Here is an 11,325-nt window from a genome sequence, read left to right as displayed (position 1 = left end):
GTTAAATATTGTGGTAATCTTGGTTTTCATACTTACAAGCAACTGTATAATTCATGTGTTTGTCCTGTGTCGGATTATGCTTCTGGTGTTTGGGGTTCCCGGGAACACCTAAGCTGTAATACTGTGCATTATAGAGCTATCCGTTATTTTTTAGGAGTTCATAAATGCACATCAGTTCTGGCCATCAGTGGGGATATGGGATGGGAATCTCCAAACATCAGACGTCACGGTCAAATGCTGCGATTATGGAACAGACTTGTGAGGATGTCTGATCAGAGACTGACCAAACAGATATTTAACTGGGACATTGCCCATAGACACAACTGAACCTGGACAACTGAACTTAAGTCTTTATTCTATGTGAATGATTTATCATTTATTTTCCATAATAGATTAGTTTGTGACATCCGGGAGACCATGAGTAATATGTTCCTTTTGTATAAAGATAAATGGTCCGTTGACTTATGGTCTAAGCCTAAGTTAAGAACCTACCGTCTTATAAAAGACAGTTTTTCTGTAGAGCCTTATGTCAAGTTCGATCTGGACAGAAGAAAAAGGTCCTTGTGTGCACAGTTACGATCTGGAACTTTGCCCTTGGCACTGGAGACTGGTAGGTTTAATGCTACCCCTGAAGAAGACAGACTTTGTTCGCTCTGTGACCTGGGTGAAATTGAGAATGAGATTCATTTTCTATTCTATTGTACCGTCTATGATGAGGTAAGGGAGATACTGTTCAGTAAAATGTCTTCTATTTATGACGATTTTTTTGAGATGGACGATTATTAAAAACTTGAGTTGTGTTTTAAGAAAGGCACTTTCTTTATTGGAAACTTTATTTCCCAGGCATGGGAGCTAAGGCAGAATGTTCTGTTCAGAAAATGATGTAATGATTTTGTTTTGCTGCTGTGGTGTATGTTATGTTATGCTGTGATTTAGTTTTATTACTGCGGCGTTGGTGTATGTTGTACTGTATCATTTGTGTGTCTTGTAAGCCCATGAGGGCTGGTCACTGTCAAGTGCATGACACATTTAATAAAAATCAATCAATCAATCAATCTTCTTCTTTTGTGTATCATCAGATGGCCAACTCCATGTCGTGCAGCCACGCCCTCATCTCCATGGTCCTAAGTCGAAGAGGCCGGCTTCTGAGGTTGGGCTGTATAGGGGGGCAGCCGGTGATTATGTGCTGGGCAGTCTGTTCAGGCTCATTCAGTGATATCATAATGGGGCACACACACACACACACACACAAGCAGGGGCGGACTGGGAAAATAATTCAGGCCGGGCATTAGATACCAAGCAGGCCGGGCCGATACGGGCAGACGCGCGAAAAATTTGGGCCGTTTGAAGCCCAATTTGGGCCATTTGAAGCCAGATTTGGGCCGTTTGAAGCCCAATTTGGGCCGTTTGAAGCCAGATGTTGGCCGTTTGAAGCCAGATTTGGGCCGTTTGAAGCCAGATTTGGGCCGTTTGAAGCCCAATTTGGGCCGAGTCCAATTTTACAATGAGATGCACCCACTTTAACCCTGAATAAAGTAATAAAACCACTAGTAAACCAGTAGGCGGCGCCTGGCCTGCTGTTCAGTGAGTGGCCTGACTGCGGGCACCAAAAAAAAACAATATTTTATTTTTTATTTTTTGCAGGCCAGGCCAGGCCAGGCCACCGGGCATTTGCCCGACGTGCCCGATTATGCAGTCCGCGCCTGCACACAAAGAGGCATTGTGACATACCCGCGCGAGATGCCTATAGTATATATATATATATATATATATATACACATAATTGCATTTGTGAGTTTTTCTTGAGACGGGGGGGATCACGAAAAACAAAATACGGTTAGGGCACTAAAATGGCCAGCAGTGGCGCTGTACATGGGATTAGGATGTTGGTGAGCATGACATTTCGCTCACTATACCATCAGTCACAGGGGCGTTATTATTCTGCCACACCTCCACAGGTGTGCCGCCCACACATTGAGCTTGGTTCAGGAAAGCTGATATACACCAGGGTTCAAACCACATTGGTGGAATCACTGTGATAGCGAGAAAAAAGGTTAATTACAGTATATGGCATTGATGATTGTGTACGGCCACAGATGCATCATCAGTGAGGTCATAAAGCACTGATGATGTCATAGACATTATATTATGCTAATGAGGTCATAGACATTGTAGCTCTGAGGCTGAGTCTATATAAGTGGTGGGAGTCTGTGGTTTCTTTCTGTGGCAAATCATATCCAAGGCAAGTCCATTTATGTCAACAATATCTACCAAGACCGTTTCCAGAGTACAGAGCAGAGTAGACATAACTGAAGTGCCTACGGCCGGTTCACCACAGGTTCTGGCTTTAGCAGCCCCATGCTTTGCATCTGTCACACCTACCTTCAAGGGCCCAATCCCTGGCCGCAACAGGGGCTGCACAGACATCTTGTGCTGCATCCTCTTCATTGTTGCCATCCTGGGATATGTTGCAGTGGGAGTACTTGCCTGGTCCCAGGGTGACCCCAGGAAGATAATCTACCCCATGGACAGTCGAGGCCAGTTCTGTGGGGAGGCTGGCACCCCACAGGAGAAGAAGCCTTTTCTGTTCTACTTCAACATCATGAAGTGTACCAACCAAATCGTGATGCTTCTTCATTTGCAGTGTCATACCACACATATTTGTGTGGAGAAGTGCCCTGAAAAGTCAATGACGCTGAAAATGGCCTATGCCAACAAGGATTTAATGAATTACAAGACCTTCTGCAAAGAGGAGGTGACTGACGCAATGACGGTATCAGAGATCCTCAAGGCAGGTCTATGTCCATCCATGCTGTTCCGCAGCGTACCCATCACCCATAGGTGCATCCCTTTAAGAGAACAACACGCCAATGATTTATGGAATGCAATCAGGAATGCCACTGTGCCATTGGCTCGGCCGTTGGTCATGAAAGTTTTTGAGGATTACGCACGGTCCTGGCACTGGATCCTCATAGGATTGGTTATCGCTATGCTCAACAGCCTGGTTTTCATCCTCCTCCTACGCTTCCTGACAGGGATCATGGTCCGGGTCATGATCGTCATGGTAACAGTGGTCATAGGATACGGAATCTTCCATTGCTACGACCAACTACTTTTGCATACAAACCTCTCAGTGCAGATCAGACGGGTCTGGCTGGCCTTCATGATCATCCTATCCATCATGGAGGTTATACTCATCCTGCTGCTTATCTTCCTCAGGAAGAAGATCCTCATTGCCATTGCTCTTATCAAAGAGGCCAGCAGAGCCATCAGCCATGTGATGTCTTCCCTTTTCTACCCTCTGTTCACTTTTCTCCTCTTGTGCATGGTCATCGCCTACTATGCAGTTACTGCTGTCTTCTTGGCCACCTCTGACAAGGCCATCTACAAAGTGTTCAATGAGACGGACTCGCACTCGAGGAAAACTTGTGACCCAGATAACTTCACCAACACTAACGAGTCTGAGTGCCTGTTTGCCTCCTACGGAGAAGAGACGGTTTACCATAAGTACCTGATCATCCTGCAGTTCTACAATGTCTTCCTCTTCTTCTGGTGTGCCCACTTTGTCACAGCTCTGGGACAGATGACCCTGGCAGGGGCCTTTGCATCCTACTACTGGGCCTTTATCAAGCCAGATGACATGCCTGCGTTCCCGGTCTTTTCTGCCCTGGGGAGATCTCTCAGGTTTCACACAGGAACTCTGGCGTTTGGCTCCCTCATTCTTTCTATCATTCAGGTTATCAGGGTTCTGCTGGAGTATCTGGAACACAAGCTTTATAATGCTGACCATAATAAGTGTACCAAGTTCCTGCTATGCTGTGTGAAGTGCTGCTGCTGGTGCTTGTTGAAATTGAGTAAGTTCCTCAACAGAAATGCCTACATTATGGTGGCAATTCATGGTAAAAACTTCTACAGATCTGCCAGAGAGGCTGTCTTCCTCCTAATGAGGAACACGACCAGGGTAGCTGTCCTCGACAAAGTCACAGATTTCGTGTTTTTCTTGGGGAAAATCCTTGTTGTGGGGATTGTGGGCATCCTTTCATTCTATTTCTTCTCTTGGAGAGGAGAGGCCAACTACGACTGGGTGCCCATCCTGACTGTGATGGTTGGCTCCTACCTCATCGCCCATAGTTTCTTCACTGTTTATGCCATGTGTGTGGACACGCTCTTCCTCTGCTTCTTGGAGGATCTTGAGCGGAATGATGGCAGTCCAGAAAGGCCTTACCTGGTGCCAGAGAGCCTCCGTGAAGTTCTGAATAAGAAGATACGAGTTAAATCAAGTGCAGACACAGACATCCTGGAGGCTGAAGCGGGGTTAACAGAGTTTATTCAGGAACAGGATCAGGATAAAGAAGACCATTCAACAGACAAACCTATGATTTGAGAGTGTGGGGCTGGCAGAACCGAGTCTTATAACCTCAACTGTGACATAATCAGTGACATCATCAGTTACATAATCAGTGATGTCATAATCTACATATCATAATGTCAACAGTGACATCATCGGTGACGCCATCATTGACATCGCCAGTGATGTCACAACATCAACAGTGACACCATTTTCTATGTTCATAGGGCTCCAATTTCAACAAGCGCGAATTCGCTATAGGCCTATGCCAGGCAGCATGTGTTTCACTGATGACCGTCATCTGGCTGCCTTGCAAAAATATTGCCAGGCCAGATAGCAGCTCTGTGTATGAAATGTGCTACAAATAAACTTGCCTTGCCTTGCTTAGAAAAATGAACCTGAGCAAGTATCAGATTGACATTTCGGATACTTGCTCAGGGTTGTCAATCTGCTTCCTAATTGCACATTTCTAGTACATAAGTGACCTAGGTTTAATAAATCGTACAATGGTAAAATAGGCCTCAGGAATTTGGAACTTATTTATATTATCTTTGATGTCTTTTGCACCAAATTATGTAGTATCGTAAAGTGGTATCGTGCGCTGCCATGAGTGTAAAATATGGTTGTAAGCGGACCACCATGGGTGAATTGTTCCCACGCACCAGATTCATGCCATGAAGTGTGGCAACTTTGGGAGGCGATCAGAGCAATGACCCAATAAAATAGTCGTATAGAAGCAATTGTGATGTCATCAGGGATGTCATCAGTCATAATCAGTCGCAACTCACTGATGAAATCATTCAAGCCATTGTGACATCATCAGTGATGTCAGAATGTCCATGTGCGTGTTTGAAGGCCTGGCCATTAGTTGGGTTCATTTTTGGCCTATATCTGGCTGATCTGTCTGAAGGTCTGAAGCTGACTGACTGCTGAGCAAGTATCCGTTGAAGACTGATTCACAACATTGAGGACAAAGAGTGACATCACTCACTGATGACATCACAACTGCTCTTGTTACATCACTGTTGACATCACAATCACTCCGGCGACAGCTGGCTGCTGACCTAAATCTGGCTCTGTCTGAAGCTGACTGACACAGTCACAATCCTGAGGACAAATGATGTCATCAGTGGTCGGCAGCCAGCTGCCTGGCAATATTTTTCTGCTATGCAGAAAATCCTTTTGTTTCCGCAATCTCCATGATGAAACTACTCGACTTTTATTTAACAAGATTAACGCATTTAATGATCCCAAAACGTCTCCATTTTATATGGAATGGATAGTTCAAATAATATATTTTGTACTATTGTAAAAAATGCAAAACCACATTTTTTCAAGAAATAACTTTGAACCTCTGTAGTGGAGAACTGATAGCCACGAGTTGCGGAACCAGGCGACAGCAGCCGCCACAATTGGTTTCGGCAGATATGGATATGATTCCAGTTAAAGAATCGGCTCAAGAGAGAGGTTTCACAGTTCATGAATTTATTGCAGACTGTCAGTGTGCAAATACGGCCACTGCCCCGTATTGCCCACTAACTTGCACTGGTCACTTCAACAAGTAGCTGCTGTTGTGTGTGCGTGTGCGTGTGTGTGTGTGTGTGTGTGTGTGTGTGTGTGTGTGTGTGCGTGTGCGTGCGTGTGTCTGTGTGTGCATGTGTGTGCGTGTCTGTGTGTGTGTGTGCGTGTTTGTGTGTCTGTGTGTGCATGTGTGTGTCCTTCCTGTGTGTGTGACACTTGCACTACGTTTTTTATCCCCTATTTATTTTTATTCTACCATGGCCCTCGTGTAATCTGTTAATCTAAAATCATTTTATCCCTTTAAGTAGTAGCCTTTTACTTAATAATGTTTTTTTCTCACCTAAAGTTCCTTGTATTTACTTTAGTCTCGTCTAACTGTCTAACTAAGTTGGCACTGCTTATTCTAGCGAGGTACAATTTTCGTCTTTGTTGTATGCAAGTATGACAAAAATGACAAATAAATGAATCTTGAATCTTGAAGATGTACATACAGTATGCAATGGTAATGTAGGACATCTATTTGGTTGAGTGTGGATTTGTGTGTATGTGTGGTCTACAACAAAAGGGAAATAACAATATGTAAGGATAACATAAATGTGAGTTAAAGCCCCAGTCCGGAGGCAAGATGCGCGCATTCGCTGTACAGCGGAAGCGTGTTCATTAAAACAAGAAAGTAACTTGGTATTTGCTACGAAAATGACGTTTCACGTAACTATGGATTATTATTTCATCACGTGGTGAGCAGTGTTTGGAACGTTACTTTAAAAAAGTAATATATTACTCATTACTCGTTACTCTTTTCAAAAGTAATATTATTACTTAACTTATTACTCCCTGCCAAAAGTAATTCCTTATATTACTCGTTATATTACTTTTCCTTTCTCATCAAAATGCAGACTTTGCATATGTGTATATAGTATGTATGTATATGTATGTACCGGTATGTATGTATATGTATATACAGTATACTATGCATGAATCCATAAGTTACTAGCCCCTACATGTATGTTCCCATGTTCTCCATTCCTCTGTGATCCACTCTAATACGTTACCTTGATGAAGAGCACACACCTGGCTCAGACACAATCTTTTAAACAGCTTCTGTTTTCAATAATGCAGTAAGGGCCCTATCTTCGCAACGGCGGTAATTTTGCGTTAGCGCCCGTTTTGCGCTGGAATAGCCCTAATTGTGGGAGTGTCGGCCCGCTGCGCTTCACGTCATCCAAACCTCCATAGGCGTGTTTATGCCCACAATAACAGGATTCACAAGCTGAGATCACTCCCCTTAAAAGCCACAGCGCCACCGCCATCACGTCTGTGACAAGCAGCAGCTTCTTTCTTGCTCAGTGCAAGCAGAGTGACAGAGTGAAAGAGAGAGAGAGTGTTGTATCTGGCCCATCTATTTATCTTCCATTTTTATCATTAAGTTATGAGTGTAGTTATGGATTAAGGGGGTTAACTAGATGAAAATGAGTGGGGACAGTAGGTAGACAGACTGGCTTCATAAGTGCCTTTTAAACATGAACTCTGGATCATGTCAGGCTAGAGAGATCAGAATATTTTCAGGTTTTGCCTTTCTAAACATGAGGGGTCTTTGTTAAGAAACAACTGGATATGAGCCGTTTTTTCTGCCAGTGGGTGGGGGGGGGGGGGGGGGGGGAGGGCGGCGCGGTAGCATGTATCGAAAACAAGAAATGTGATAGGACACAGCTTTAGCGAATGTGTAACCAAACTCCATTCAAAAACATGCCGTTTTAACAGTCCATTCTGACAAGTCATATCTGACTAGTTTTAAATGTATTTCTCCCCACAAAAGTTTGATAGCCTATCAGTCAGTCAGCTCCTATCCTCTCCGCAGTGGGGAGGCACAGTCACACAACACTGCCTGCCTCAAATGGCTGCCTCACACAATAGAATTGGCTGCATCACGTTAGCGACAAATCTGGAGACTTCAAAAAACATGCCGTTTTAACGGAGTCCATTCCAACGAGGGGTGGCAATGTGCCAAAAATGAGCGGTTCGCCTTTGTTAGGCTACATAAAGCCGCCCAGTCAAAATAGTGTTCAGACTGTCGTCACTGTGGGTGATTTATTTTACAAGTGGCACAAAAAGCACAAAAGTTAGGCTTTTTCTGACATGGGAGCAAGCAAGCAGCGCAGCAGTAAGCGTCCCTCCTGATGCACTGGACCTGGCTGCCTGCAGCTGAAGCGCGTTGGCTAAACAATTCAAGCCGTTTTTGCAGCACTTGAGGAAACCGTGAGTTTGCTCGTTGATATAAGCGATTGCCCGAACGATTCATTCATTAATAAACTAGTGAACGTGAAGTGAGTCACGAAGAGCCACACCCGCCCACTCAGACGGATCTGCGGATAATGACCTGCCACTGTTTAACATGAGCTGCGATTGCGTGGAAGCGGATCTTATACCGGCGGTCGAGGGAGATAAGATACGGACTCGCGGGAGTGCGCGTAGGCCGGCTAATTGTTGTTTAACATGCAGGCCAACCGGCTAGGAGCAGGTTATAATACGGATTCCACCGCATGTTAACACGTTCACTGCCAATGACGTATTAATCCGTCAAAAAAAATCCAACGGTTGACTGCCAATGACGTATTAATACGTCAAAAAATTATTTTATTTTTTTGACCGTGGGATGTGCATCTAACCCTTTTACATCTCTTATATAAATATTGGAGCCACCGATCGTGTACAACCCATTCCACCGACCCACTAAGTGGCGACAGTGCTCTCCTGACTAGAGGAAGGCAAGCAAAAAGCAGTGTGAGGAAGCCATTCTCATGAAAATGGATTGGCGAAAACGCTTTCGTTTTCGCGCTGATTGCTGGCGGTGCGGGATTGCAAATTTGCATAATAGATTACGGGTGGAACACACTTTGAAACACGCAGCATAAATATGACCAGAATCGCAAAAGCTTCATCAAAGCTCTCAACCGAAACTCCAAGAAACGAGCGAGCCCATCCAGACTTGCACAGCGGCCGCCAGCAGACAGGCACAGCAGCAGCAAAGCAGTGAGCCTGGTGACGCGAGGTTACAGCAGCAACAGAAACGAGCTTGTGACACGCCCGCTGCAGCCAAGAAGAACACACACGGAGGGAGGAGTTTGAAGGAGAGGGGTGTTTCCTGCTGTTATGGAGGAAATGACTGTTCAAAACTATTGTTTAGATGTCTGACGTCTTACTGATGCCAAAAATGAATGGTTAAAGTGACTGTTCTATCGAATTTCACAAAAATCCGTTGATCTCAAAATAATTTTTCAGACGCTGAAACCATGCTGTATTCAACTGCTAATGCTTACATAACTACTAACTCTACAAACTAACTATTTTAGACAGAGAAAGCACACATTCTATTAGTTCTTTTGAGATATTGTGTGTTCACAAAATCCTAACAGAAACGAATCCTCGGCTCTTGAAAGATGAGCCAGAATCCTCAAAAAAAAACCTTGGCAGAAGCTAACTACAGTATTGAAAAACGGCTGGCAGTGAATGTGTTAAGAAGTGGCTTTAGAGTGTGAGAAAGGGCCTTAGGCTGGCAGTTGGAGGGGAAGGAGACGCAAGACACACAGACACATACAGTGTTCTAACAAAAGGGTTTGATTAGCATCTATGTGTGAATAGGAGATATCACACTGTTACACACAAACTTACAGGTTTTGGAGGAGCACGCACACACAAGAGCAGCAGTTGCATTGTGAGGTGAGGGGAGAGAAAGGAGGGGGCCTTAGGGGGTTAGCAGACTTCAAAGGGATCCAGAGCAAATGGTTAGCATTTGGTGAGCCAACACAAAGGGCCAGGGGGAACTCATGTGGAGGTGAGATAAGGAAGTTTAAGACAAAGAGACACACACATGAAGTGAACGCACACTCATTTTGGGGAAGCGTTGTGATTGGACAGTAAGCAAGGAGGAGTGAGTTTTAGTGGGAGGTGACTGAGAGCATTGGGAAATTATTTAAATCGGTACGCGGCAAGATAGGAGTCAGAGTACCTAGGGGAATCCTCTCGATAGACCATTTTTTAGGCTATCTTGTCCTTGATGCGGTTGTTTACTTTTCTTCTCAAATAAAGCCTGTTTTTTTATGAGACCTGAAACCATCGCCTCCAGTTTCTCTTTTTGCACACTCTTCTACACATTCCACTGCCTTGAGAGACGACAAGAGAAAAGAGAGAGGGAGAGAGTCAGAGACAGAGAGAGAGGGGGGAGAGAACAAGAGAGGGAAGAGAGAATTGGAGGATGAACCAGTTCGGATTCGTAACGAAAATCTATGCTTTTGTAATTAGTAGCCTATTAATTAGTCGTTTCGCTCATATAGGCTATAACATACATATTTAAAAATATTAGTTTCTTTAATAGGGTAGGGATGTGTGAGATTTTATAGCCTATTTCAATAGCCTATACCAGAATTGTTCATTCGGGGTAAGCTACAGTATTGTTGCATGGTGCAAGGGAGAGAGATTACTGTATAGCCTACTGGCCGGTGTTGTGTCAAAAAGAGATTTGCTGCCAGAAACTGATTTCGATCCGCGGGACCACGTACTGTAGGCTACAGCGCTGCCTCAGTGCCTCTACCCACCCTGTGCACCGACGACCGACCCACCCGGCCTGCCTACCCGGCCCAGCTCACACCTTCTCCGGGGAGACCCCCCTCCAGGACACGGCACACATAGCCGAACACTTAAAAGCACCCCTCCCCGCGCTACACAGACTCCCGCCCCGCCAGACCCTCGTTCCCCTGGTAATCCAATTCAAAACGCAAATAACTTTTTTGAACAAAACCATGACAAACTAATTCTCATTGTTAAATCAAGGTGTGTTTTTTCTGCAGTGTAGGTTAGTTGAAAATTAACGTGGCATTCTGAGGAGGGAAGTGTGTCCGCGCGCGAGCCGTGCGTAATGGGCCTATCCAAGCGAGGATTTCCTGCACTGCGCGGGAGAATACTCTCTGCGATCAGACGTACGCCTGGCGTAGAGTTTTTTTTTGCGCTAAGACCAGCTATTTGGTGGCGTTAAAATTGAGAGCACCCAAGGCCTTTTTGCGCTGGAATGCCTATTTTGGCACGGTCAATGCCCAACACCACGCCTACACCTGTGTCTGCGCTTAGACCCCAGCGCAAAACTGGATGGTGGAGGCAGACGATAGCTTAAGACGCTGGGAAGATAGCAATAAGAGGCACGCAAACGGCAGCACAGACGATAGCGCCGTACGACAATAGGGCCCTAAGTGCACTGCCAATGTATTCTCAATACGCATTGTACATCTTTGCATAACAAGTTTGTGTCACAAATAATGTTAGCTCTGCAACAACAATAACATAGCAATATGTTACATTGACGTCCGCCAGCAGTAGACAGTGTGCCCTTGTGAGATATATGCAGTGGAATACAGCATTTCTCTGTGTATTAACAGTTTTACTGTTTCTCTGCTTACCTTTGGTTA

The 11,325-nt window shown here is 44.8% G+C and overlaps 1 pseudogene across 1 annotated transcript; it reads left to right on the top strand.

Annotated features, from left to right (window-relative positions):
• Nucleotides 1-2,254: 2,254 nt before the first annotated feature.
• On the top strand, nt 2,255-4,384 carry LOC310773240 (choline transporter-like protein 2 pseudogene; annotated as a pseudogene). Its single transcript has one exon. The product of its transcript is annotated as a choline transporter-like protein 2 pseudogene (transcript).
• The last annotated feature ends 6,941 nt before the right edge of the window (nt 4,385-11,325 follow it).

This window comes from Poromitra crassiceps (assembly GCF_964638095.1).
Source record: "Poromitra crassiceps genome assembly, chromosome: 3".
Classification (NCBI taxonomy): domain Eukaryota; kingdom Metazoa; phylum Chordata; class Actinopteri; order Beryciformes; family Melamphaidae; genus Poromitra; species Poromitra crassiceps.
The sequence above is the reverse complement of the archived record's forward strand: the minus strand, read 5'-3'. Positions and strand labels throughout refer to the sequence as shown.